General features: G+C 37.9%; 1 protein-coding gene across 4 annotated transcripts in view; it reads left to right on the forward strand.

Annotated features, from left to right (window-relative positions):
* Positions 1–26,830, forward strand: part of SNTG1 (syntrophin gamma 1) — a 956,656-nt gene that overhangs the window by 533,723 nt on the left and 396,103 nt on the right. The gene's annotated exons all lie outside the window — the stretch shown is intronic.

Here is a 26,830-nt window from a genome sequence, read left to right on the forward strand (position 1 = left end):
TGAACTTAACCATTACTTTAATTTTTCCTTTAAAGTGAAAGAATAAATCTCTTGCAGTTAGTTTGAAATAAAAGGCTACTTTTCAGGATTTGATTTCTAGAACATAAAATGTTCTTTTAAAAGAGGTAAGACTCTTCTTCAAACATTGAGGATATGATGAGGTTAAAGCACAAGAAGCTATTGATAAAATATTTTCTTTGTATATTGATCTTACTCAATTTAATCATAAAAATTTCTCTTCCACAAACCTTCTACACTTTCAGTATTCATTCAGGTTCTGTCCCACACTCTACTCTTTCCAATAATCAATCATTTTATCTTAGGACAAAATCATCTTCTGTTTCCTTAACAATAAAAACACATTCCATATATCCCACATACTAAGTTACCAGGCAAACTTCTTACAACATATAATTGCCATTAATACTAACCAAGTTTGTTAAAATAATGAACTTTTCTTCACTTTAAATACTTAGTAGCATGTAATACCAGAAACAGTTTTTTTGGAAGTAAGTTGGCAGGGGAGATTGGCTGCCGAATAAGTTTGTTATAAAATTGCCTTTTATTATTATTATTATCAATTCAGTTTTGTTAAATAATGACTTTCTGCAATTAGCCACTTAAATACCTTAAACAATGCTTTGTAAAACTTTTATAATTATTTATACCCTTAACACAAATTTTACCTTCACAGAACATTCTCTTACTTAAGGTTACTACAATACCTTCTAAGAACCTGAGCAGAATGCAAACGTATTTTGGCTTTGACACCCTAAGGAGGGAACTTTACTGCATTTATTCTGATTCTGCTTTTCACCTCCTTCACTTCCCCCCCTTCCAGGCAGTCGGGTGCACAACAAACAGGAATGCGGCTTATGAATAGAAGGGTGGACTCACTGGAAAGGGGCAAGCCGCTCCCCCCTTTCCAGCTTTCAGCCAAAATGGGCAGACAGAACCTACTCAAATTTGGCAACTCTCCCAGGGACCCAGCCACCCTGACTGGGACATCCCCAACAAACTTGGGTGCTTGGCGCGGACACAGATGGCCTCCAAGCCGGGGCAAAGGGCCAGACCAGAGACAAGACACCAGAACATGCACAAACATCTAGACTCCTCAGCTTTTGCCCCAGAATCATTTCACCCCCTTGCCAATGGCAAGGGAGGGCTCCAGCTCAGCTGTAATTCTACTTCATGTAAGGACACAACTCCAACACTAACATTGAGCTGACACAGACAGAAGCACAAAGGTCACTAATCTGACTCACAAGTTTATATATTTATTTTCACCACGGCTGCCCCCACAGCCATCACAAACCTCAGAACACTTAACATTTGGTATAAAGCAAATTCATTCACAAATTAGCACCATAACAAAAGATTTCAGCTAGACTTTTCACTGTTTAAACTTTACACCCAGACCAAGCTCCACCAGAAAAGCCGATCCATTTTCCTGTAACCAAGTTTTGTTTTCCTTAATCTAGACCAATTTCCAGGATATTAGGACTCGAACCTATAAATACCCTTCCTATTAAAATCGAGACTCCACTCCTTTAGTGGATATAAGACCAGTACCAGATTCTAACATGCAGTTAGACAAACCCAAAACACCAGGGCTTTTCCCCGGTTTTCCTCCTTTTCCCAAGCCTAGAGAGAACGGCTTCCCCCCAGCCTTCTGGGGCTACTAGGGTTCTCTCGGGAGGTGATCAGCCTCCCCTTCCTAGCAATTAAAGCTAGGGCCTTCCAGACTCTGCTCACCCGGGGAGTCTTACCTTCTTCCCTGTTCAGAGCTCTTTTTCGTTCCCAGAATCTTTCTCTTCAGACCTTCCATTGCCCCTTGATTTTGTCGGGAAGATTCTGGTGGAGCCCACATCTTTTCTGGATTAAATTTAATCCAGGGGCGCCCAGATTTGGGGTTCACCCGAGTCCTCCCGGCTTCCTCGGGGATTTGGAAGGGGCAGCAAAATGCTACCGTCTCTGGCCTTCATTTTTGTCCCATCTGGGTCGCCATTAATGTTGTGGAATTTAAGAGAAGTTCAATTATTTGAGAATAGAGAGGCCAGGACTCAGGAATGATTTTGAGAAGGAAAAATGGTTTATTGACGGCCGGCCGGACTCGGGAGCTTTCTGTTTGAATCCCGAGCCCGGAACAAGATTTTCAAACGTCTTTTATACAGAGAGGAAAGGCCAAATGGTCCCTTTGTTTCAGTTCTCAATAGGCTTCAATTAGCATATATCTCTTTCACATCTTAGGTAAGCTTTTAGCAAGGACTCCAGACATTTTAGATAAGCCTTGGTTTTTGCATTTCCCCTAAATACTTAAAGTTTATAGCCCTTGCTTTGTTAAACATTTCCTGGGACTGGAGCCTGCTGGTCCCTAAGAGCAGGACTGCAGCCTCTTACCGTTTCACACCCACAAGTCAAACAACTTAGTTATTTCTGAAGAGACAAAGAGCCTTCCACCCATAGCCCACATCAATATGAGTTAGGGTTTTCCAGAGAAACATAACTGGCAAAAGCAAAAAAGAGATTTATTGTAAGAATTCAATTGCTCAACTCTGGGGCCTGGCAAGTCCAAACCCTATAGGCAAGATGCAAACCAGAAATGCAAATAAAGGTCTATTGAAAAGTAGCAAGTCCCAACTAGGTAGGGGAAGCAAGCTGACTTAAGCTGAGGCAGAAACTCCTCTTTCTTGTTTCTGTTATCCTCAGTTCTAGCTTTTAAGACCTCCAACTGACTGGATGAGGAGACGACTCACATTGCTGATGGCATTTTTTGTAGATTGTACATACAATCGATCATAGGGATAATAAACTGGTTATAGATGCAAACACTTAAACAAAATACCCTCACAGTAACAAGCAGACCAGTACTTGACCAAACAACTCAACACTGTAAACCTCACCAATTGACACATGAGCTTAACCATCACTATTGTCTGAATTTACGAGTCAGGTCAATGCAATTACTGCGATCATGGACTAAAAGAATAGCATTTAAATCGATGTCCTAGTACCCTGATTACAATATAACAAAGTTTGTACCCTTGCAAATGGTTTGAATACTTCCTGACTCTCACATTAGATCATGAATTTAAGCCAGGTGATCTTGAAAATTCTCTAGAATAGACTCTAGACTAGAGCTTTGATGTACTTTCTTTAAGATTATGTATTTCTTTTGGCATTTTTCTCCTGTAATGCCACTGATCGCTAAGGAAAACTTAAACTTGCAAAGATTATCCTAGCATAAACACTTTGGTAAACATGTTATTGCCAGAAAAATCATTAGGAACAGAAACTGCTCCAGGATAATGTCAGAATATTTTATTAGGGACAGAAAATGATAAGTCTAAAGATTAATGCATTGTCCTCTCTTTAATGACTCACCGTATGACCAGGGACATGTGCTTTTCCCAGGGACATGAGTATTTCATCACATTTGGACCCATTTTAGCATGTTTAATTGCACTTGAAATTAGTGTGTTTGTCAAAGAAAGATATTAGAGCCTTTATTTACTTTACTATTTAAGGCATCACAAAACATAATTAAAGAGCAGTCCAAGCTATTGAAATGTCTTTGTTTATATCACTTCTTTCTTTGCCATTACCTTGCATTGCAAATATTTTCACAGAATAGGATTTACAAATAGATTTTAAAATACTTTTAGTTTCCTCAAACACCAGATTATTGATGGTCTATGCCGTATGGCAAATAATATTTTCACTAATGCATTATGCTTTGGGTGTCTAATACATGCCAGTCAGTCTCCATGATAACATATTAACATATAATGCTTACCTTAAGAAATATACAGTCAATTGTAGGGGAGGATGCATTTGTGAATAGATGATTACAACAAGAACCATAAACAAGAGAGGAAAGCACAATCAATAAATACATAGTGATTAACTCCCTTGCTCCAACACTGTGCTAAAATTTACAATTATCTAAAATTCCAGAGCAAGCTGAATGAAACTTAGGCTATGAAAAATTAGAAAGTGTTTTGTGGAGATAGTATGAAACCTGCATTTTGAAAGATAAATACATTTGCTAATGAAGTTGAGATAAAGACATTCTCTGTGAGAAGCAAGTATTATAAAGGTATTTTGCCTTAAAAATCCAGGTTTAGAATTTAAAGAAGTATTCAGTGTTGCTAGGGGCACATGGTATATGGAAAGAAGAAAGATAAATCATTGAAAAGAAGCAATTAGATGAGTTTGTGGCAGATTCATAAAGTGAACATTTGATAAGGTTTGCCCAGAACAACCCTGATTTGTGCCTATTTCTAGGGTTCTTGATTAATAGTGCCCGTTTTCCTCTCTAAGTGTCTTGGTTTGAAGATAATGTATAAGGTTACAGTTTGTGTAGAGCTTCGCTTGTGCAGAGCTTTAGACAGTAGCCTCTGAGCAATAGCGAGGCTATAGCTGGAGTCTATAAATGGGAGAGTAATACATAATCCTTCCCTAAAGATAAGGCTGCCAACGATACGGAGATCAGACAGAAGCAAGACTGAAATAGTAGGGTGACCATTTTGAAAATAGCAGGGAAAAAAAAGAGCTTTAAATTAAACAGTGAGTGTGAGCAGGAAAAAGGGCTTTCCATACTAGTAATCCAGGCTTCAGCATGATGCCTTGAATAAAGAGCTGGAACACATTCTTGCTTTCCTTTCCTCTCCGCCGTTTACCTTCTTAGACCATGGTGCTTAATGTCTGCATTGTAATTGCCATCTGCTTGTTTATCTTCTTCACTGGACTTCAGTACAGGTACTGCCCATTCTTAGAACTCTTCCCCACGGGTATTGGACAACCTAAAAAAAACATGCATAAAATAGTCTTTTCAGGTAATCATAAAAGTATGTCACTGTGACACCCACTGGCCACCATACTTAATTGCATAGAGAACATCAGTCTTTCTTTAACTTGGAACACATATTGATACATTCTTTGTGGCCCAGATCTGGTTTACCTCCCTGGAGCTCTGTCTGTTAAATTTTCATACTCATTTTCCCTCGGAAAAGAGGATAATGGCTGATTCATTGTCCTCCATCCCTTCCTAGCCAAGAACTAATCTCTCAATTACCCATAATAAAATGGCACTGAGTGACTCCCAGGACAATACCCTGTACTATTTTGTCTCAAAAGGATCCAATGGGAAAACAGGAGTTCTGCTTCCAACATTGCCAGGTAGATTTTCTTAGTAGATTGAAGAGGCTGCAACCCTTTCCTATTATTACTTGAATTTTATTATCTGTGATAACTTAAATCCATGGAATCATAAATATGAGTTTTAAGATATAGATATATTCATTCTCTGTATGTGTGCCAAAACAATGTACTTATATGAAAAATAACAAGTGCATGCTCATTGAATTGTGAACCTCATTTTTGGATAATCTTTTTAGAGGATGGTTCAAAGTGTTTTACATATATTTTCTGTTCTAATTCTATTCATTCCTACTTTGTTTTACAACTAAAACACTTACAGAAAAATAAACTCTTCTATTTGGTTACCTAGCTTTACAGTTTATATAGAAAAGGCAAGATAAATGCTTGCGTCTCTCCATTCATTTAGCGGTTTCCGAAAATGAGTTCATATTCCCAGTAGAAATGCAGGCTTATATCCATCCAAATCTTTACAAAAATTTTTATAGTAACTCTAATCACAACAGCTGAAAACCGTAAACAAACCAAATGTTCACCAGTAGGAAAATGGTTAAATTGTGCTACATTCATGCAGTGGAATACTATAACTTAATCCAAAAGAGTATATCACTCCAACACATTTGCATGAGTAGATCTCACAGACATAATGTTGAGTTTAAGATGTCAGACAAAAAGTAAATATGGTATGACTCCATTTATGTAAAGGCCAAAACAGGTAAAACTAATCTCTAAAGTTAGATGGGTAGTTGTCTTTGGGGCAGATAGTGCAGGGCTACACTAAACTTCATCAAACTGTAACTGAAGATTTCTGTACAATACAGTATGTAAATTATACTAAAATTTAAAGAGTGGCTTGGTTCTCTAGCATCATCTAGTGGTAGCTAATAAGACACACACACACACACACACACACACACACTCTGCCACCAGGACCATCACCACTGTGAGCTCAATTGGGGGAGCACTGTTCAAGTCACGCCTGTTTCTTTTTTTTAATTTTAATTTTTTAAAGATTTCTTTTATTTATTTATTTCTCTCCTCCCCACCCTGCCCATTGCTGCAATCATTGTCTGCTGTTCTCTCTCTGTTGGTTGTGTTGTCATCTTCTTTTTAGGAGGCACCAAGAACCCAACCTGGGGCCTCCAGTGTGGGGAAGAGGCGCCCAATGGCTTGAGTCACCTTCACCCCCAGCTTGTGTCTCTTCGTTGGGTCATCTTGTTCCGTCAGCTCACTGCATCGGCCTGTCACATCAACTTGCTGTCATGCTCATCTTTTTATGAGGCACTGGGAACTGAACCCAGGACCTCCCGTGTGGTAGGCGGGTATCCACCTGCTTAAGCCACATCCACTTCCCTTCCTGTTCCTTTTTCACACTATGCAAGTAGTTTTTGATTGCTCCCTTGATTGATGTTTGGTGTGATATTCTAGATACATCTTGAGTATTTTCTGTCTAAAGCCTGAAATTGGCCAGTTTTCCAAATATCACATTCTTGGAAGTGATATTTTAAAACTCCAAACTGTGTTATAGGGGTGCTCATTTCTAGTAAGTTGGGGATTGTTTCAAATTGATTTCAGTTTACAAAAAGAAGAAATATTTTTTAAAGTTGATAATTCCAGCTTTAATCCATACAAATACTTTGAATGCAAATATAATACTAAGTAGTTTTATTTAACTTCTGTTTTACTTGCCTTTTCTACTATGGCAAGAATCCTAGTTCTCTGGAACATCCGTGATGATAGCTTGGAATATTATATAATTCCTAATTTTCTTTCTTCCACTTTACAAATATAACAGCCAATAGTCTTAGAATAGCAACATCAATATTAGCATCAACATTAAGATACTGAAAACATTTTTCAAAATACTTTTAATCTTGTGATGCATACAGCCTAGGAGACATCGTTTGAATTATTGCTATTGAAAGTCACGTGGATTTTCCCTGTTATTATACCACCAACTTTGTTGTCTGTAATATCTGGGCTCCTGCTTCCCATTTCAATGTTAAGGAATGTATATTATATATAGTTATATATTTATATATAGTATAATCTTACATTATTTCTTGTTTTATAACTGTATAATAAATATTATTTACATGAGTCCAATTTAAAATATACAAAACAAGGTCTAATCAAAAGAGTCTGATTTCTACCACTGTCTACTCCTCCTTATTCCATCCTTTCCCTTAGAGGTAATGAGTTTATTTAATATTATGATTTATGTTTCCATTTCAAAACAAAATGATCTTCTATTTTGAAATCTATTTTATTTGTATTCCACCATTACTGAAACATCAGTAACTGATTTGTTAAACTGATTCCAAAAGTCAGTGTCAATATCTTCCCTGTTAACGTAAAACCAAACTTTGTCCAGTTCTAATCGCATATTTCTCTAAGAAATACCCCAGCTCCCCACTCCCTACCCATTTATCCTGTAGGTCTTTCTGCAATAATATTTGTTGAATTGTTTATATTTACCTCTACATTAAGTTTTTTTACCACTTTGAAAAAATCTATTTTTAAAATTTTATCCAAAAATATCTTAAATAATTTTACCAGAAAGGTCAGAGTCATTGCACACACATCTATTTATTTTCACAATTGGATTTCATCTAAAAATTTTTTTCCCTTAATATTTAGATGACACAGCTTTACTGATTTCTAGCATCAGTGTTGCTCATGCAAAACCCAGTGCTGGTCGATCCTTCTATTTCACTGTGCACAGAGTCTTTTTGATTGTTTGCATTTCTCTCTATGAAACAATTTCCAGTTTTCCCAACCACTTCTGTTCTGAAAGTTGACTGTGGTGGTTCTAGAAATTTTAATTTTTTTCTTTCCATGAATTCATCAGCCCCTTCAGTCTTAACAGTTCTATCCATTTAAGTGGTCTATTTAACAAATGTATATTGAAATCCTGCAAGTGTCAGGTGCTCCTTTGCTGCTGGGGATATGCTGGTGAATGTGACAGACACTGCTTCAGCCCTCTTTTTGTTTACACACAAGAAACACACAAATAAAATACTCTTACTTGTGGTAGATGCTATGGAGGATACCACAAAGTGGAATTTAGAATAACATTTAAAATAAATTGGGCGGCTCTTTTTCTTGTCATTCACCTGATCTTTGTGTGTGTGTGTGAGAGAGAGAGAGAGAGATACATGATTTTTTAAAATATATTTTTATTGTAATATATCATTTATACATGAACATATATAAGCAATAAGTATATAGTAAAAGTTATGAACTTACAAAGTAAACGTGCATAATATAGAGGGCCACCAAAACCTTGTATTTTTGTGAAACATTTGTTACAAACTATGCGAAAGCATTGTCAAAATATTGCTTCTAACTATAGTCCACATCATACATTTGAAGATATATGCTTTTAATAAAATAGTACAAAATTAAAAATATCAGAATGCATTACACATACTAAATTTCATTATCAAATACTGTATATTTGTGCAGAGGTGAAACTGGAGATGAGCCCTGAATCTTGCAGAAAAGATAGGGGAATACCTATGGGAATATACGTCTGTAAATGCCCTATGGCCAGGGCAAGCTGTGCCTCCTCAACCTCTGAAAATGTTTCTGTTATTTCTTAAGGTGCCAGACTTGCTGCTATTATTCTACGTTATTAACCTTTTCTTTCATACTTTGACTACTTTGTCCTTTTATATCATATCTAATTTCTCAACCCATATTTCAAGTTTTCTAATTTGCTTTGCTTCTGTAGTTGACTTTTCCTCCCAGTCCATCTATATTTGTTCTGAAAATCACCTTTAAAAATTGCATCATTTCTGGATTGTTTTTCAGATATATCCTACCCTATTGCATTTTTTAGAGTTTAGATGTCTTTTTTGTTTTGTTTTGTTTTTTGTTTTTAAGAAAGGTGGCAAGGATGTTGTGATGGTTAGGCTAATATGTCAACTCGGCCAAGTAATTGTGCCTAGCGTTTGTTCCAGCAAGCACTTGGCTAACTGTAATAAAAGGGCAATTATGGACTTTAGACATCAGTGAATTTACTTCAGAGACAGCTGATTACATCTACATCAACCAGGGAGCTTGCCGTTAGCAATAAGCAATGCTTTATTCAGTCAGTTGAATGCTTTAAAAGGGGAAGTGATTTCAGCACTCAGAGAGAATTTCCCAGCTTGTCATTGGACAGCCAACTTCTCCTGGAAACGCATCATGGAAATTCACTGGATTTCATCTAAGCCCCTGGTTGGCAGCCTCCCTGTGGAACCTGGACTTGTGCATCCCCACGGTCACATGAGAGAATCTTATAAATCTCAAACTATTTATAGATAACTCCTGTTGATTCTGTTTCCCAAAGAACCTTGACTAATACAGATGTGGAGGGTAGAAACCATAGAGGAAATCTAATGAAAAATTAAAAAAAAAAATTCTGAAGGAAAGTTTGTAAATACACAGGAATTAAGAAGTTTTATATATGTATACATGTATATGTGTGTGTGTGTATATATATATTCAAGTGTCTAAGATGAGAAAATATCACAATGACATGTATTATGGTCAAATATCGATTTGACTCTAAGTTCTGAATTTCCCATAAAATTTAGCAATACTATTTCTGTAGTTGCAAAGGTAAAATATTTAAAAAGTCAAATATTTAGGAATATATTGGTTAAAATATTACATTTAATGATAATGTTGTTTTAGTGAAAGATTGAATTGGCAAGCTATGTATTAAGAATTATTTCAGACATATAGTATTATAAAATTGTCATATATTGAGAATCCATATCTAGTGAAAAATTTTTCACCAATTGCATGAGAATTTATAAATGCACTATATATCAATTTTTAAATAAATATACTACTGCATTATATATTATATGCATCTATATTTATTTTAGGTACACTAATATACACATATTTAGATAGATGTAGAATCTTTTTCAAAACAGAAAATGAAAAGGGGTTTGAACTTAGAGTCACATAATATTTCTACATTCATATAATATTTCAGATTCATATAATAGTTCAATATTTTTCCCAATATCTTTGGAATGGAATATATTTGGTGATATGTCCTCAGCAAATAATTGTATGTAGTGAATATTAGGTAGGTTTTGGGTTTGGTTGTTGGTTTTTTTTTTTGTATTTTTAGTTGTCTTTTTTAAAAAATATATAGATCACATAAAATGTTACGTTAAAAAACATAAGAAGTTCCCATATACCCCACTGCTACCACCCTCCCACTCCTCCCACATCAACATCCCCTTTCATCAGTAAGGCACATTCATTTATTTGGTGAATACAACCTGGAACACTGCCACACCTCTTGGACCATAGTTTACATTGTAGCTCACACTCTCACCAGTCCATCCAGTGCATTATGGCAGGATATACAATGTCCTGCATCTGTTCCTACAATGTCATTCAGGAAAACTCCAAGCCCAGAAAATGCCCCATATCACACCTCTTCCTCCCTTCTTGCCCTCAGCAACTCCTGTTACCACCATCTCCCATTAATGATACAATTTCTTCCATTGCTAGAGTCACATCAGTTCTATAATAGAATACCAGGAAGTCCACTCCTTATATTCCTCCATCCTGTGGACCCTGGGATGGCAATGTCCTCTCCACCTCTAAATCAAGAGTGGGCTTAGATCCCACACGGATGATGAATGGGATTTTTCTGCTTGCAGTTATAGACACTCTTGCTTCCCTGGTGTAGTGGTTGACCATTCTAACCTCTCTGTTAGCTGACCTGGGTAAGTCCAACAACCCAGAGTGTAGGTATTGCTACTCTACTGAGGCTCTGGGTCCAGCTGGCACATGGACAGTCCAGAGAGTCAAGTCTCCTGAGCATATACAAACTCCAGCACCAATCACGGGTTCAATAAAATGACAGAAGAGGCATGTGTAGAGAGATCACATCTGAGTCCAACCCCATCACAATCAGGAGCACAAATTCCAAAGTAGGGTCCACTGGCAAGGCAATGAACTCTGGAGTCATCTGTCATGACCATAGAACCTGTGTGTCCCCAGTATCTGGGGTTGTATCTACTTTGACTGCTCTGGGATCCTGCTGAGATGTGTGTAAGCGCGACCCCTCTGATGACCTGCCAACTCATTTTGAAGTCTCTTAGCCATATAAACTCATTTTTCTTTACAATTTACCCCTTTTATTCAAGGTCTCTTTCTAGTTTCATCACCAGCTGGTGATATAGTAATCCCTTGGTGCCAGAGAGGCTTATCCCTGGGAATCAGTCCCATGCTGGGAGGAAGGTAATGCTGAGTTTGGCTCAGAGAGTGGCCACATTTGAGCAAGAAGGAGGCTCTCAGGAGATAACTCTTAGCCATTCTGCAGCTCTAGGCCTAGTTGAAATTTCAAGCACACAGGTTCATAAGCACAGTCATCAGTATCAAGGGCTCATCATTGGATCACCCTTCACTGGTCTTTGTCCTTGCACTTGGGGGATGACACAGAAGAGAAACCTGAGTTTTGGCAATTTAAAACTCCTTTCTCTGCACATTTCCCTCTAAGTCTCCTATGACCCCACTGGGCTAGAAAGAAGAGAGTCCTAGCGAGAAAATAAGTTCTTCACTCCTGGTACAATAGTTCATTCCTTTTTCATTATTAATTTAACAGTAAAATGAACCTCAATTATTTAGGGAATAAAAGGTTAAAACATATAGAACAATGTGTACATTTTTAATATTATCTGCATATTAGCTTAAATTGTGTGATTTTCCTGATGGAATTAGCTTCTAAGTCAAAATCTCATGTCATCTACTCTTAACTTATGTGCCAGGTATGCATTAGTGGCTTTTGCACTAATGTAGCTGCCTGACTCTGAATTGAAATAAATGTCTTGCTATTCATTAGGACAGATTATACCCCATCTTGAGAGTGCATGGAAGCATGTGGTAGTTCCTTTCATGTCTGGGCACTGGGGCACTCAAGCTAACTGGTCACCATGTCATCATGAAGGAGCCTGAGCAGCAGAATAGCAGTCGGAACAGTTGCTTTCTTCTGAAGGGCAATTACTTTGTTCTCAGAATGAACATACTCATTTGAGCTGGGACATTCCTTTTATGTCAAATATTGTAAAATCTCTTCTATTTGAAGTCACCCAACATTCGTTTGATTTGGCTTAAGATATAAGAATATTTCACCCAAAATAAATGGAAATATTTGGTAACAAACAGCATAGACTTACTAAAATGAGCAATGCTGAGAACAAAAATAATAGCAAATTGGATAAAACAATGAAAAACAGCTTAAAAATACAGTACTAACTTTGTGAAAACTAAATATCTTAGTGCTTCACAGGGTCTTCCAGACTTTTCTCTAATATTTAATTTGCTGAATAGCTGGAATGTTTTTTCCATGAGTTAATGCTTCATTTTTAACTTAGGTAACTAAGGGTGATAAACTTCACATGGTGGCTAATGCCTTGCATTTTTGTGTACATGGTAAGGTTGAGAGCAGTGATTAAGGTATAGCTCCAGAGCCTGAGAGCTGTGTTCAGGTTCTGACCTCACCATTTCACAGAGGTGGGGTCCTTGGTACAATAATGTAGCCTTCTATACCATTGCTTTACAATCTAAAACCTGGAAAGAATAAAAGTACCCACCTCACAGGCCTGCTGGGAAGATTAAATGAATGACTATTTCTCAAGTGTATATATTGGTGCCTCACACAGGTTCAACACTATTTAAGTGTTTGTTGTGCAAGTATGTTTTCAAAATATATGTGCCTAATATATTTTTCCAAAGCTTTTAGATATCTGCTTATATCATCTATTATTCATCATTTTATAGTCTCAATTTCTAGGTGAATAACTGGTATCATCATATCTTTTCATTTCAAAACTAGTTATTGCCATTATTTTTGATGAATAGATGTTGCTATTTACTGTTATTCTTGTGAGCAATATTGCTTAACACTATGAAATAAATAGTTTGGCAAGAATAGAGGAAAAAAGCATAATTTTGTTGAGATTATAGCAAAGAACTCTCTTTTACTTGAGTTCCTGTCATGGGAATGAAATTGTCGGACACCTATGGAACCAAAATCTCCATAAGACCAATGCCATTTACAAAATTTTAAGTTCCCCTTGATTGTTCAAGACCAACCAAGAAAGGAATTAAATCTTCAAAAATAATTTTTAAAAAATCATTTTTAAAATACAACAATTTAAGGGATCAGAAATCAAATTAAAAAATTAATCAAGAAAGCAAAGATATTTCTTATGGCCAATGGCTACCAGTTAATTGAGCCCTAATTATGTTTGTTAAAGTGTCATGGGAATATATATAACCATGTTTAGATAGCTTATCTAATTTGTATCCTTTGCCAAAAAGAATATAATTATTATTATTGAATGTCAGGGTTTGTATATTAAGAAACATCACTTATATTTTGGAACTGATATCCAACCATATTGTAATGATCCTAACACATCTTTTTTTTTTTTAATTCTGTAGTGATTTTTTAATTTTTTAATTTTTATTTTTTTTCCTGTGGTTTTCTTTCTTTCCTTTTTCTTCTTTATTTTCATTTAAATGTTACTTTAAAAAAATATGAGGTCCCCATATACCCACCATCCCCCTCACCCCACTGCTTCCACATCAACAACCTCTTCCATCATCGTAGCACATTCACTGCACCTGATCAATATATTTTGAAGCACTGCTGCACCACATGGACAGTGGTATGGTTTATATTGCAGTCTACACTTTCCCCCAGTCCACCTAATGGCCCATGGCAGGACACACAAAGCCCAGCATCTGTCCCTGCAGCACCATCCAGATTATTCCAAATCCTGAAAATGCCCCCACATCATATCTCTTCCTCTCTCTCTCTATCCCCAGCAGCTACCGTGGCCACTTTCTCCACATCAGTGCTACAATTTCTTTCATTACTAATCACAATATTTCCAGCAGAACACCCGTAAGTCCACTCTAATCCATACTCTATTCCTCCATCCTGTGGACCCTGGCATGGTTATATCCAGTCCCCCTCTACATCAAGAAGGGGCTTAGATTCCACATGGATGATGGATGCAATTCTCCTGCTTGCAGTTGTAGGCATGCTTGGCTCCCTGGTGTGATGGTTGACATTCTTCATCTCCTTGTTACCTGGCCAGGGTAAGTCCTATAAACCAGATGGTAGGAGTTGCAAGTCTGCTGAGGCTCAGGGCCTGGCTGTCACATGGATAGTCCAGAGATTTAGGTCTCCTGAGTATATACCAACCCCAATGCCAACCACAGGTCTGGGAAAGGTAACAGAAGAGGCATGTGTAGAAAGGTCATATCTGAGTCCAACTCCTTCACACTCAGGAACACAAACTCCAAAGTAAGGCCAACTGACATGGCACTGAACTCCAGAGTCATGTGCCATGACCATAGAACCTGTGGGTCTCTGTAGCCCTCAGGTGAACCAGTACCTGGTTTTCTATGTACTTTTGCTGTCTCTGGTACCCTCCTGAGGTGTACATAAGCCTTACCCATCTGATAACCTCCCAACTCCTTTTTGGAGACTCATAGCCATATAGATTCATTTGTCCTTTCCATTTGCCCCTTCTATCCAAAGTAAAAGCAGTTTTTTATACCTGATATAACATGTAGGCTGAGATTTTCTTCTGGTCTGAGTGGACCCTTTTATTCAAGGTCTTTTTCTAGTTACATCATCAGCTGGTGCTTGGTAGTAATCTCTCAGTGCCAGAGAGGCTCATAGCTGGGAGTCATGTCCCACACTGGGGAGAAGGAAATGCATTTACATGCTGAGTTTGGCTTAGAGAGTGGCCACATTTGAGTAACTTGGAGGCTCTCAGGAGGTAACTCTTAGGCACTCTGCAGCTCTTGGCCTAGTTCATATTTCAGGCACACAAGCTCACAATCGTAGCCATCAGTATCAAGGGCTCATTGCTGGACCATCAGTCTTTATTGGTGCATTTGGGGGATTCTAACACTTCTTTTTATATCTTCAACTTCTCCCCAAAGGCTATTTCTCCTCACGCTGCAAATATTCTGTGTTAGGCAGAATTTAAAAATTGAATCCAATGACCCTAGTGTAATCTCTTCTCTGACTGTGGATGGAATATGGGAATGAATGTGTACTTTATCAGTCTGTGATTACAAAATATTCTATGGGAAAAGGGAAGTTATCCAAGGGGCCTGACCTAATCACAAAAGTCCTTTGAAGAGCAGGGAGTTTTCATTGGCTGGTGGAGAAGATGTCAGGAAAATCTGAAGTGTGAAGGGAATTCCATGAGAGAAAGATTCTGCTATTGGCCTTGCCTGACTCAGTTGCAGGCTTTGGGGGATTTTGCTGCTGTCCTGTTTGTGGAAAATGTGGGTGAACGGCCCCTCCATTCACAGTGCCCCTGCCTGACAGCCAGCTAAGAAATGTGAAGTGCAGTCCCACAGTTGCAGAGGACCTCCTCCTGCTCACAACCTGAATCAAGCCTGGAAGTGGACTCATCCCGAGTCAAGACTGGAGGAGAGCACAACTGTTCAACTACTTGATAACAACCCCCGAGACCCCAGTGAGCCCAGCTATTCCCTGGTGGACTCCTGACCCATTCAACTAGGAGATAACAAATGGCGGCTATTTTTAAGCCACTAAATTTATGATAATTTGTTATGCAGCAGTGGAAAACTAGAACAAACAATAATAGAAAATATGCTACTTTCAATCTTCCTCTTCCACAAGTTTCTTTCCTACTATTGGTCTTTCCTTCATTTTCTGCTCTTGAAATAAAGAAATTTGCTCTTCATTTAGATCTCAGCTAGCAATAAGAAATGATTGCCTCATGGTGAAGTCCAACCTGGAAGAGCATATAAATACACTCAATCCATGATGCTAATAATAATAGCTCATGCTTATCTGGACCTTACTGTGTGCCATATGTGAATATTCTACAAAGAAACTGAGGCACTAAAAAGTTCACTGAAGTTTGAACCAGTGCATACCGGTTTTTGAGTTTGTGTTTTTACTACTACATATCTCTTAATATCAACATTGTTAAAGAAAATAACTATGGTTCTTTTTTGCATTTGCTATGTGCCAGATAATGTATTTTTGCTTTGGAAATACAATAATAACTCTTTTTGATCGTATCAGTGTCCTTATGAAATAGGTTATGCTAGCCCCTTTTTATTCCTCAATTTCATCAGGTTAAAATATTAAGGATTCATAAATTACCTTATGCAACCAGTATATGGCAGAGTCAGGATTTGAGGCCAGGTCTTTGGACCCAGATGCTTTTGCTTTTACAAACAACACATCCAGTAGAAAGACACTAAGCCACCTATTTACAATGCTGATTGCTTGGTTATCTTTAGCCAGCCTACCAGGAAAAGACTAGCAAAATATTTATTATGACTGTTGTAAAAAAGGAACGCAGTGTTATTTTTAAAACAATATAACTGTTACATTGACAAAGTATTTTAGTAGTCCTTATCTGTATCTGTCTTTCTAAAAAGGGTGACATGGTAGATCTACCCTCATGGTCTGAAAAGACAACATAAGTCTGTTGATTCTGTGATTTCACAACTTAAAGTGCTTATTCATGAAAATCTTAAAAGGGATTTTATATGTTTGTCATAAACTTTTAGTCTTTGACATGTCACCATGGTGCCATCTTTATTCTGCCTCCTTAGCTGAGGACAGATTTCTCTTAGAGTTTCACCACTGGCTGTATTTATGGGTGGGTATTCTTACTGGTCCATTCATTATAAGTAGATTAAAAAATAATACCCTATAGAGGTCACAGACTTTATTTTTGTCTCTATGGTAGCTTTATAATTTAGAAAACTTCCTGGTACATGATAGTTGCTCAAATTCCTACTTTGATTGTAAGGGAACTCAATTTAAGGGAGAAATTATTTGACTTGTTCACCAAAGGATTCAAGTTTTATTTTTGAGCTAAGATTTAATTCAGCTATTGCAAACCTTCAAATGTGGGGCAGACATGGATGAAAGCAAGAGTTTGAGGTTATTTTGAGTTTTTATTGCTGCAGCTAGGTTTTCCTTTTCTCTCTCTCTCTCTCTCTCTTTTTTTCCCCAGGCTAAATAACAGTTTGGCTGACTCTATGCAATGCAGCATTAGAGAGGTTTAGTCCCAATCTTCCCGGGAGAGAGTGTTCATTTATTTTCCGATATAGAGACATTTAGCTGAGTATTCCCTTTGCTACATTGAGAAGTGATAGATACTATAAAAATAGACACTTAATGTGTTGGAGTTCAAGCAAGGGACAAATAAGAGTTGGAGGAACAGTCTCGTATTTTTTTCTTTTTCCATAAATGTTTTTTTTTTAACTCTTTTCAAATTTAATGAATATTTACTACATTTATTTCTATGAGTAATATTGGGCCAATATGACATATCATTTATTCAATATTCATACTGAATTATTCAGCAGATATGTATATTAATTTATTCAACAAGTATTTATTTTTGTTTACTGTTTGTTGGTCCTTTGAATACCAAACACTAGTAAATGCAGAAAAGAAAATTAGTTGACGATTGCCATGAGAAACAGGATGCTTAACTGAAAATCTTCTTTATTATTTATAAGAAATTTTATATAATGGGAGAGAACACATGACAGTGAAACAACTTAAGCATTTAAAGCACCCTCTGAGGTGAAAAGGAATGTGGTGCGTTACAGGACAGGTCGGAATCGGCATGCATGGTGCTGGATTGAGAGTGGCAATAGTCGCCTCCGCCTGATAGAGGTGACTGCCACTGGGGGATTGGTTAGCAGAGGTGACTGATATGCAGGGGGTAGGAGGAGGCAGATTAGGGGAGTTGACTACCCACGTGGCAGGTGGCAAGGTAATTGTCCTTGGAGAATAAAAAATAGATTAAATACAAATAAAGTTACTTTTTCATTCACTCTCAGCTACACTAAAAGCAGTCTAATAGCTGCCCATCACCCAAAAACAGTTTTTGTGTGACTGTCTATTTCCATCTTCTCAGACTAAGTTTACTGTCTCAAATGCTGTATTCTTCCCCTTCACTTCATCCCAGCCACTCATTGCCTAGAAGATCTGGCCCTGAAAATGGCATAATCACCGTTTGTACAGTAGCGATTTTGTCATTACTTGCGGAACTACAATACATACATAACTTGCTTTTCCTCCAAAGAATAAACAGGCATCTATAAAAGGCATTTTTTCTCCTGCTTATTTTTGTTCTGCGTGAAAAAGGTCAAAAGCTTCCACGAGAATATCGTGCCTTTTCAACATTGCAGGCTGCCACCTACCGGCAGGTACAATAAAATCAATCTCAAGACAAGTGAAAGCCTGTTGACTACACAGGCACAGACAAGTTCAACAGAAGACACTGAGGCTTTAGGTGAGAAATAATTGGCTTGTTCAATTCTGTTCTCTCTGAAAAATGAGAAGTTTGCATAGCTAGCCAGAAGCTGAGTATACTTTTTACACTGCACGATATAACAAAAATAGTTCTTTACATAATAGAAAAAAGAAAGTGTTTTGCTACAGTACGCAAACCAGAAACACATTCAGAAAGAAATGATTTGACCCTAAATATTTAAACCACATCTGTGATTTTAACCTGCCCAAGGGCTCAATCATGTCATACTCTAGGTTGCCTTGAATTGTTTACCCACGTTCCAGTAAAACTGAAACCACGTAGGCTAGGATGGAAACCAAAGAAGCACATGGCTGTCAATAGGAACAATTGTTAAAATAAATAAAAATAGCAAAAACAAACTCCAATCACCCATGATAGTGTTTATGCAAATGTAAATTAAATTGCCTTATTTATTTTTTTACTCCATATATATAAATCTGGCATCTATTAATTGTAGGGAAATGATTCATATATTACTTGTTATTGATGCAAAAACAAGTGCATATTTTTTTTTTTTCAATACATAACTACTTTATTGAAAAAAATTCACCTGCTTTTACTCAGACCTCTTACTACAGAGACAAATATTGCTTCCAGTGAGCTTTTGAAATAGAAACTAGCATTGAAAATGCTTGTTCAGTATGACTCTATAGCTACGTACATGTTGCCTCTGACAGTTCAGATTTCACAGCATGTAAATAATTGTGGACTGGAACTATCCAATAGAAATATAATGTAATCCACAAATCCCATTAATGTAAATTTTCTAGTAGCCACATTAGAAAGTGGAAGTGAAATTAATTTTATTTATTTTTTTTTTATTAATTTTTTTATTTTTTATTGACTTTGTAATAATATTACATTAAAAATATATATGTGAGGTCCCATTCAACCCCACCCCCCCACCCCCCCTCTCCCCCCCCCCAACAACACTCGTTCCCATCATCATGACACATCCATTGGATTTGGTAAGTACATCTTTGGGCACCTCTGCACCTCATATACATTGGTTCACATCATGGCCCATACTCTCCTCTATTCCATCATGTAGGCCCTGTGAGGATTTACAATGTCCGGTGATTACCTCTGAAGCACCATCCAGGGCAGCTCCATGTCCCGAAGACGCCTCCACCTCTCATCTCTTCCTGTCTTTCCCCATACCCTTTGTCCATTATGTCCACTTTTCCCAATCCAATGCCACCTCTTCTATGTGGACACTGGATTGGTTGTGTCCATTGCACCTTTATGTCAAGAGGAGGCTCAGACTCCACCTGGATGCTGGATGCAATCCTCCCATTTTCAGTTGTAATCACTCTAGGCTCCATGGTGTGGTGGTTGTCCTTCTTCACCTCCATCTTAGCTGAGTGTAGTAAGTCCAATAAATCAGATTGTAGGTGCTGGAGTCTGTTGAGGCTCAGGATCTGGCTATCACATTGTCAGTCCAGAGATTCAAATCCCCTAAATATATCTTAAACCCCAACATTAACTGCACCTCCAGCACATTAGCATGAAAGTCTTATGAAGGGAGATCCCATCTGAGTCCAGATTCATCACACATAAACACCATTTCCAAAGAGGGGCCATCTGCCCTGGTAGTTAACCCCATCGGCCATGACCATAACTCCCATGGGTCTCTTTAGCCCTCAAAGGAACCAATATCTGGGGGTTGTATCTGCTTTACCTGTCTCTCTGACTCTGCTCAGTTGTGCATGAGGGCAAACCTTCTGCCAGCCTCCAGACTCTTTTTTAGAAACTCGTATCCATATAAACTCATTTCTCCTTTCCATTTCCCCCTTACTTTAGGTCAAACAGCATTTTAAAGTCATGGTATTTTATGTAGACATGGATATTCTGCTGATCCGCATTGAACCTTCCGTATAAGGTCATTTTCCAGTTGCATCATCAGTTGGTAGTTGATAGTGGTCCCTCGTTGCCAGGGAGGCTCATCCCCGGGTGTCATGTCCCACGCTGGGGGGAAGGCATTGCATTTACATGCTGAGTTTGGCTTCGAGACTGGCCACATTTGAGTAACATGAAGGCTGACAGAAGGAAATTCCCAGGCACAAAGTTGCTCTAGGCCTTGTTCTTATTTTGGGTTTATCAGCTCACAAGCATAGTCATTAGTATCAGGGGCTCACTGTTGAACCCTCACTCCCTCCCGGTCCCCGCCACTGTACCTGGGAGACTGTTGCTGCTCCCCTAGGGACCACGACAGAGCACCACTGGCCAGGAACCCAGTACCCCCCCTACTGTGGTTTTTAATTGTTGCCACTATGAGTATATCCAAACATTACCATGCACCCTGGACATATGTTCTGTACAGCTCCCTGTCAGTCATATATCACCTGTCATTGGTATCCCATACCAGTATCCCTCCATTGCCATTGTTGAAACACTCTGTGATCCAGAACTCCCCGAAATTTGAAGCCCAATATAATGTCATGGTCCCTTACTAGGGAATGGCATATAGTGATGAGTTTAAAGGATAGATAAAGAACTTGGATAAAGTTAGATAAAGAACTTAGATAAAGAATGTTGACTTGAAAAAATTCCACATCCTATTTTTTTTCTTTCCCCCCCCCCCCCCTAATTATTCAGCTTTTCTTCACAGGAGTCCTAGACCACAGCAATGTATATATATAATATACAGCACTCCCACACATCCACCAGAAAACCTTTTCCCTTCCACAGTGATACTCTTACGCCCTATTCATATCATATTTACTTAAAGTGATGTACAGAGTCTGAGACATTAGCTTTCTAACAAGGTGACATCTGTGTTTACATTATGGTGCATACTTTAGGATACACAGTTCTTTACATTTTTAGTTATCCTATGTTTTACATTATGGTTTACATTATCAGTCTGTCATCTCCTATATGTTATGGTGTAATATTACATGTTTTATATCCATCCTTGTGTACTCTCAAGAAACTCCTCTCTTACCCCCCATTTACTTTGGTTCCACACATTTAACGTCCATTTTCCCTTCCACCTTGGTGCCCTCAGTGATAGCCTACCTCCGTTTCCTGAGGAGCCACTTCCAGAGATAGATGGAATAGTGTTCAGGGCCTAACTTGCTCAACTGCCCCAATGCCCTGGGAGCCACCCTTTCTCTCGAGGGATACAGTTCCCTCTATTGGATGGCATTAGTCCTCCCCAGGATGTGGGTCCACCCCCACTCTCACTACTTGGGTTTCTACCCCATGGAGTCACCCACTCTGGCAGAATGCATTTAGACATTCCCCAGGAGCCCGTCCTGCATCAGACCCTCCCCTCCGAGCATTCTAAACAGGTAACCCTCTTTATTATATTTTGATATGATTTTCTCGGCATTTTACTCTCCACCAACACCTGACCCTCTCCTGGTTCGTATGCTACCCCTCCCTCCCCCCACTTTTGGGCAACGTTACCCACCCGTCCCTCCCCAGCCACCCTCAAACCCGCAAAGCCCCAAGCAAAGGCAACCCCTTGCCCCCCTTTTATCTCTTCTTTGTGTTCATACTTACCACCATCTCGTCTTAAATTCCACCCCTGCAGACATCGGCTCATATCCTTCCTCCACCCTCCGATTTCCTGCAAGCCTATCGTTCAGTCTCTTGCTATCTAGGGCAGCTTGTTTATTTCATATCATTGAGGTCATGTAGTATTTGTCCTTCAATGTCTGGGTTGCTTCACTCAACATAAGGTTCTCAAGATTCATCCATGTTATCACATGTGTTTGTAGTGTGTTTGTTCTTACAGCCGAGTAGTATTCCATTGTGTGTATATACCACATTTTATTGATCCACTCGTCTGTTGATGGGCATTTGGGTTGATTCCAACTTTTGGCAATAGTGAACAATGCTGCTATGAACATTGGTGTACATATATTGGTTTGTGTTCTTGTTTTCAGTTCTGCTGGGTATATTCCCAGCAGTGGTATTGCTGGGTCATATGGCAAATCTATGGCTAGTTTTTTGAGAAACCGCCATACTGTTCTCCAGAATGGTTGGATCCTTCTGCATTCCCACCAGCAGTGGATGAGTGTTCCCCTTCCTTCACATCCTCTCCAGCACTTGTATTCTTCTGTTTTTTTCATAGCTGCCAATCTTATGGGTGTAAGATGGTATCTCATTGTGGTTTTGATTTGCATTTCCCTGATAGCTAGAGATTTGGAACATTTTTTCATGTGCTTTCTTGCCATTTGTATTTCTTCTTCGGAGAAGTGTCTGTTTAAGTCTTTTTCCCATTTTTTAAATGGATTGTTTATCTTTTTATTTTCAAGATGTAGGAGTTCTTTATATATGCAAGTTATAAGATTCTTATCAGATATATGATTGCCAAATATTTTCTCCCACTGTGTGGGCTCCCTTTTTACTTTCTTGACAAACTCCTTTGAGGTGCAGAAGGCTTTAATTTTGAGGAAGTCCCATTTATCTATTAGTTCTTTTGCTGCTCGTGCTTTTGGTGAGATATTCATAAATCCATTACCTATTACAAGGTCCTGTAGATGTTTCCCTACACTGCTTTCTAAGGTTTTTATGGTCTTGGCTCTTATATTTAGGTCTTTGATCCATCTTGAGTTGATCTTTGTATAAGGTGTGAGATGGTAATCCTCTTTCATTCTTCTACATATGGCTATCCAGTTCTCCAGACACCATTTGTTGAATAGGCCACTCTCTCCCAGTTGAGAGGGTTTGGTGGCTTTATCGAATATTATGTGGTTGTATATGTGAGGTTCTATATCAGAGCTTTCAATTCGATTCCATTGGTCTATATGTCTCTCCTTATGCCAATACCATGCTGTTTTCACCACCGTAGCTTTATAGTATGTTTTGAAGTCAGGTAGTGTGATTCCTCCAATTTCGTTTTTCTTTTTCAGTATGTCTTTGGCTATTCGGGGTCTCTTTCCTTTCCAAATAAATTTCATAGTTAGTTTTTCTAGTTCCTTAAAGAAGGCTGCATTGATTTTTATTGGGATTGCATTGAATGTGTAGATCAATTTTGGTAGGATAGACATCTTAATAATGTTCAGTCTTCCTATCCATGAACAAGGAATAGTCTTCCATTTATTTAGGTCTTCTTTGATTTCCTTGAACAATCTTGTATAGTTCTCAGTGTATAAGTTCTTTACCTCTTTAGTTAAATTTATTCCTAAGTATTTGATTTTTTAATTTACTATTGTGAATGGTATTTGTTTCTTGATTTCCTCCTGATCTTGCTCATTATTGGTGTACAGAAATGCTACTGATTTTTGCGCATTGATCTTATAACCTGCGACTTTACTAAACTCATTTATGAGTTCTAGAATCTTCGTTGTAGATCTCTCAGGGTTTTCTATGTATAGGATCATGTCATCTGCAAATAATGAAATTTTGACTTCTTCCTTTCCAATTTGAATGCCTTTTATTTCTGGTTCTTGCCTCAGTGCTCGAGCAAGTACTTCTAAGACAATGTTAAATAGGAGCGGCGACAGTGGGCATCCTTGTCTTGTTCCTGAGTTTAGAGGGAAGGAGTCTAGGATTTCTCCATTGTAAACAATATTGGCTTTAGGTTTTTCATATATACTCTTTATCATGTTCAAAAAATTTCCTTGTATTCCAATCATTTGGAGTGTTTTTATCAAGAAAGGGTGCTGTATTTTGTCAAATGCTTTTTCTGCATCAATAGATATAATCATGTGATTTTTTTCCTTCAATCTGTTTATATGGTGTATTACGTTGATTGATTTTCTTATGTTGAACCATCCTTGCATACCTGGGATGAATCCCACTTGGTCGTGGTGTATAATTCGTTTAATGTGTTGTTGAATACGATTAGCAAGTATTTTGTTAAGTATTTTTGCGTCTAGGTTCATTAGAGAAATTTGTCTGTAATTTTCCTTTCTTGTGATGTCTTTGTTTGGCTTTGGTACTAGGGTAATGTTGGCATCATAGAAGGAGTTGGGTAATGTTCTTTCTGTTTCGATGGTTTGGAATAGTTTCAGCAGGATTGGTGTCAGTTCTTTCCGGAATGTTTTATAGAATTCACCTGTGAAGCCATCTGGCCCTGGGCTCTTCTTAGTTGGGAGATTTTTAATAACTGATTCTATCTCTCTGCTTGTGATTGGTTTGTTAAGATCATCAATTTCTTCTTTTGTCAATATGGGCTGTTTATGTGTTTCTAGGAATTTGTCCATTTCCTCTAGATTGTCATTTTTGTTGGAATATAGTTTTTCAAAATATCCTCTTATGATAGTCTTTATTTCTGTGGGGTCAGTGGTGATATCGCCTTTCTCATTTCTTATTTTGTGTATTTGCATCTTCTCTCTTTTTTTCTTTGTTAGTGTTGCTAAAGGTTTGTCAATTTTGTTAATCTTCTCAAAAAACCAGCTCTTGGTCTTGTTTATCTGTTCAAGTGCTTTCTTATTTTCTATTTCATTTAGTTCTGCTCTTATCTTTGTTATTTCCTTCCTTCTTCTTCCTGTTGGGTTACTTTGTTGTTGTTTTTCTAATTCCTTCAAATGTGCAGTTAGTTCTTCAATTTTTGCTCTTTCTTCTTTTTTGATATATGAATTTATGGCTATAAACTTCCCTCTCAGTACTGCTTTTGCTGCTTCCCATAAATTTTGGTATGTTGTGTTATTATTATCATTTGTTTCAAGGTAGTCATTGATTTCTTTTGAGATTTCCTCTTTGACCCACTGTTTTTCTAAGAGTGTGTTGTTTAATTTCCAAATCGTGGTGTGAAATCTGGGCTTCTTTCCCTTGCAAATCTCCAGCTTGACTCCACTGTGGTCAGAGATAATGTTTTGTATGATTTCAATCTTTCTGAATTCGTTCAGCCTTTCTTTGTGGCCTAGCATATGATCTATCTTGGAGAATGATCCATGTGCGCTTGAGAAAAATGTATATCCTGCTGTGTTTGGGTGTAGCGATCTATATATGTCTATTAGATCGAGCTCCTCTAATATACTATTCAGATGTTTTGTTTCTTTGGTGATTCTCTTTTGAGATGTTCTGTCCAGAGTTGATAGTGGTGTATTAAAATCCCCCACTATAATTGTAGATGTATCTATTCTTTCACTTAGTTTTTCCAGCGTTTGCCTGACATATTTAGAGGCACCCTTGTTAGGGGCATAGATATTTATGATTGTTCGATCTTCTTGACAGATTTTCCCTTTGACTAAAATGTAGTATCCTTCTTTGTCTCTCACAATTGTTTCACATTTAAAGTCTATTTTGTCTGATATTAATATAGCTACTCCTGCCTTTTTTTGGTTATTGTTAGCTTGTATGATTGTTTTCCAGCCTTTCACTTTCAATCTCCATGCGTCTCTGGGTCTAAGATGTGTCTCTTGTAGACAGCATATGGATGGGTCATATTTCCTTATCCAGTGTCCCAGTCTGAATCTTTTGATAGGTGAGTTTAATCCATTGACATTCAGTGTTATTACTATCAAGGAATTATTTGTGTTAGCCATATTTTGATTGGATTTGTGTTTGTCATATTTTGTTTGTATATTTTTTTTTGTCTTTTTTGTTGTTGTTGTTGGTCTTATACTCTCCTCCAACTTTGCCTTTCCTGTTTTTTCCTTTCTTCCTGCAGAACTCCCTTTAGAATTTCTTGAAGGGGAGGTTTCTTGTTGGTATACTCTTTCAGTTTCTGTTTGTCTGCGAATATTTTGAACTCTCCATCATGTTTGAATGCTAGTTTAGCTGGATAGAGTATTCTTGGTTGGAAATTTTTTTCCTTTAGTACCTTGACTATATCATACCACTGTCTTCTTGCCTCCATGGTTTCAGAAGAGAAATCAGCACTTAATCTAATTGAGCTTCCCTTGTATGTGATGGTTTTCTTTTCTCTTGCTGCTTTTAGGATTTTCTCTTTGTCTTGAGCATTGGATAATTTGACAAGTATATGTCTTGGGGTGGGCCTGTTGGGGTTTATGACTTGTGGAGTGCGCTGTGCTTCTTGGATATGTACATCTGTCTCTTTCAGTAGATTTGGGAAGTTTTCAGCCATTATTTCCTGCAACACTCTTTCTGACCCCTTTCCCTTCTCTTCACCTTCTGGAATGCCTATAATACGTATGTTTGAGCGTTTTGCATTGTCATTCAGGTCCCTAAATCCTAATTGGATTTTTTCTATCTTCTTATTGACCCCTTCTACTATCTGTTTGATTTCTGATGTACTGTCTTCCACATCACTAATTCTCTGCTCTGTCTCTTCTAGTCTGCTGATATTTGCTGCAAGTGTATTTTTGATTTCTTGAACTGTGGTGTTCATTCCCATCATATCTGTTATGTTTTTGCGTATGTCTGCAATTTCCCCTCCAAGTGAT

This window comes from Dasypus novemcinctus, chromosome 14 (genome assembly GCF_030445035.2).
Source record: "Dasypus novemcinctus isolate mDasNov1 chromosome 14, mDasNov1.1.hap2, whole genome shotgun sequence".
NCBI lineage: Eukaryota > Metazoa > Chordata > Mammalia > Cingulata > Dasypodidae > Dasypus > Dasypus novemcinctus.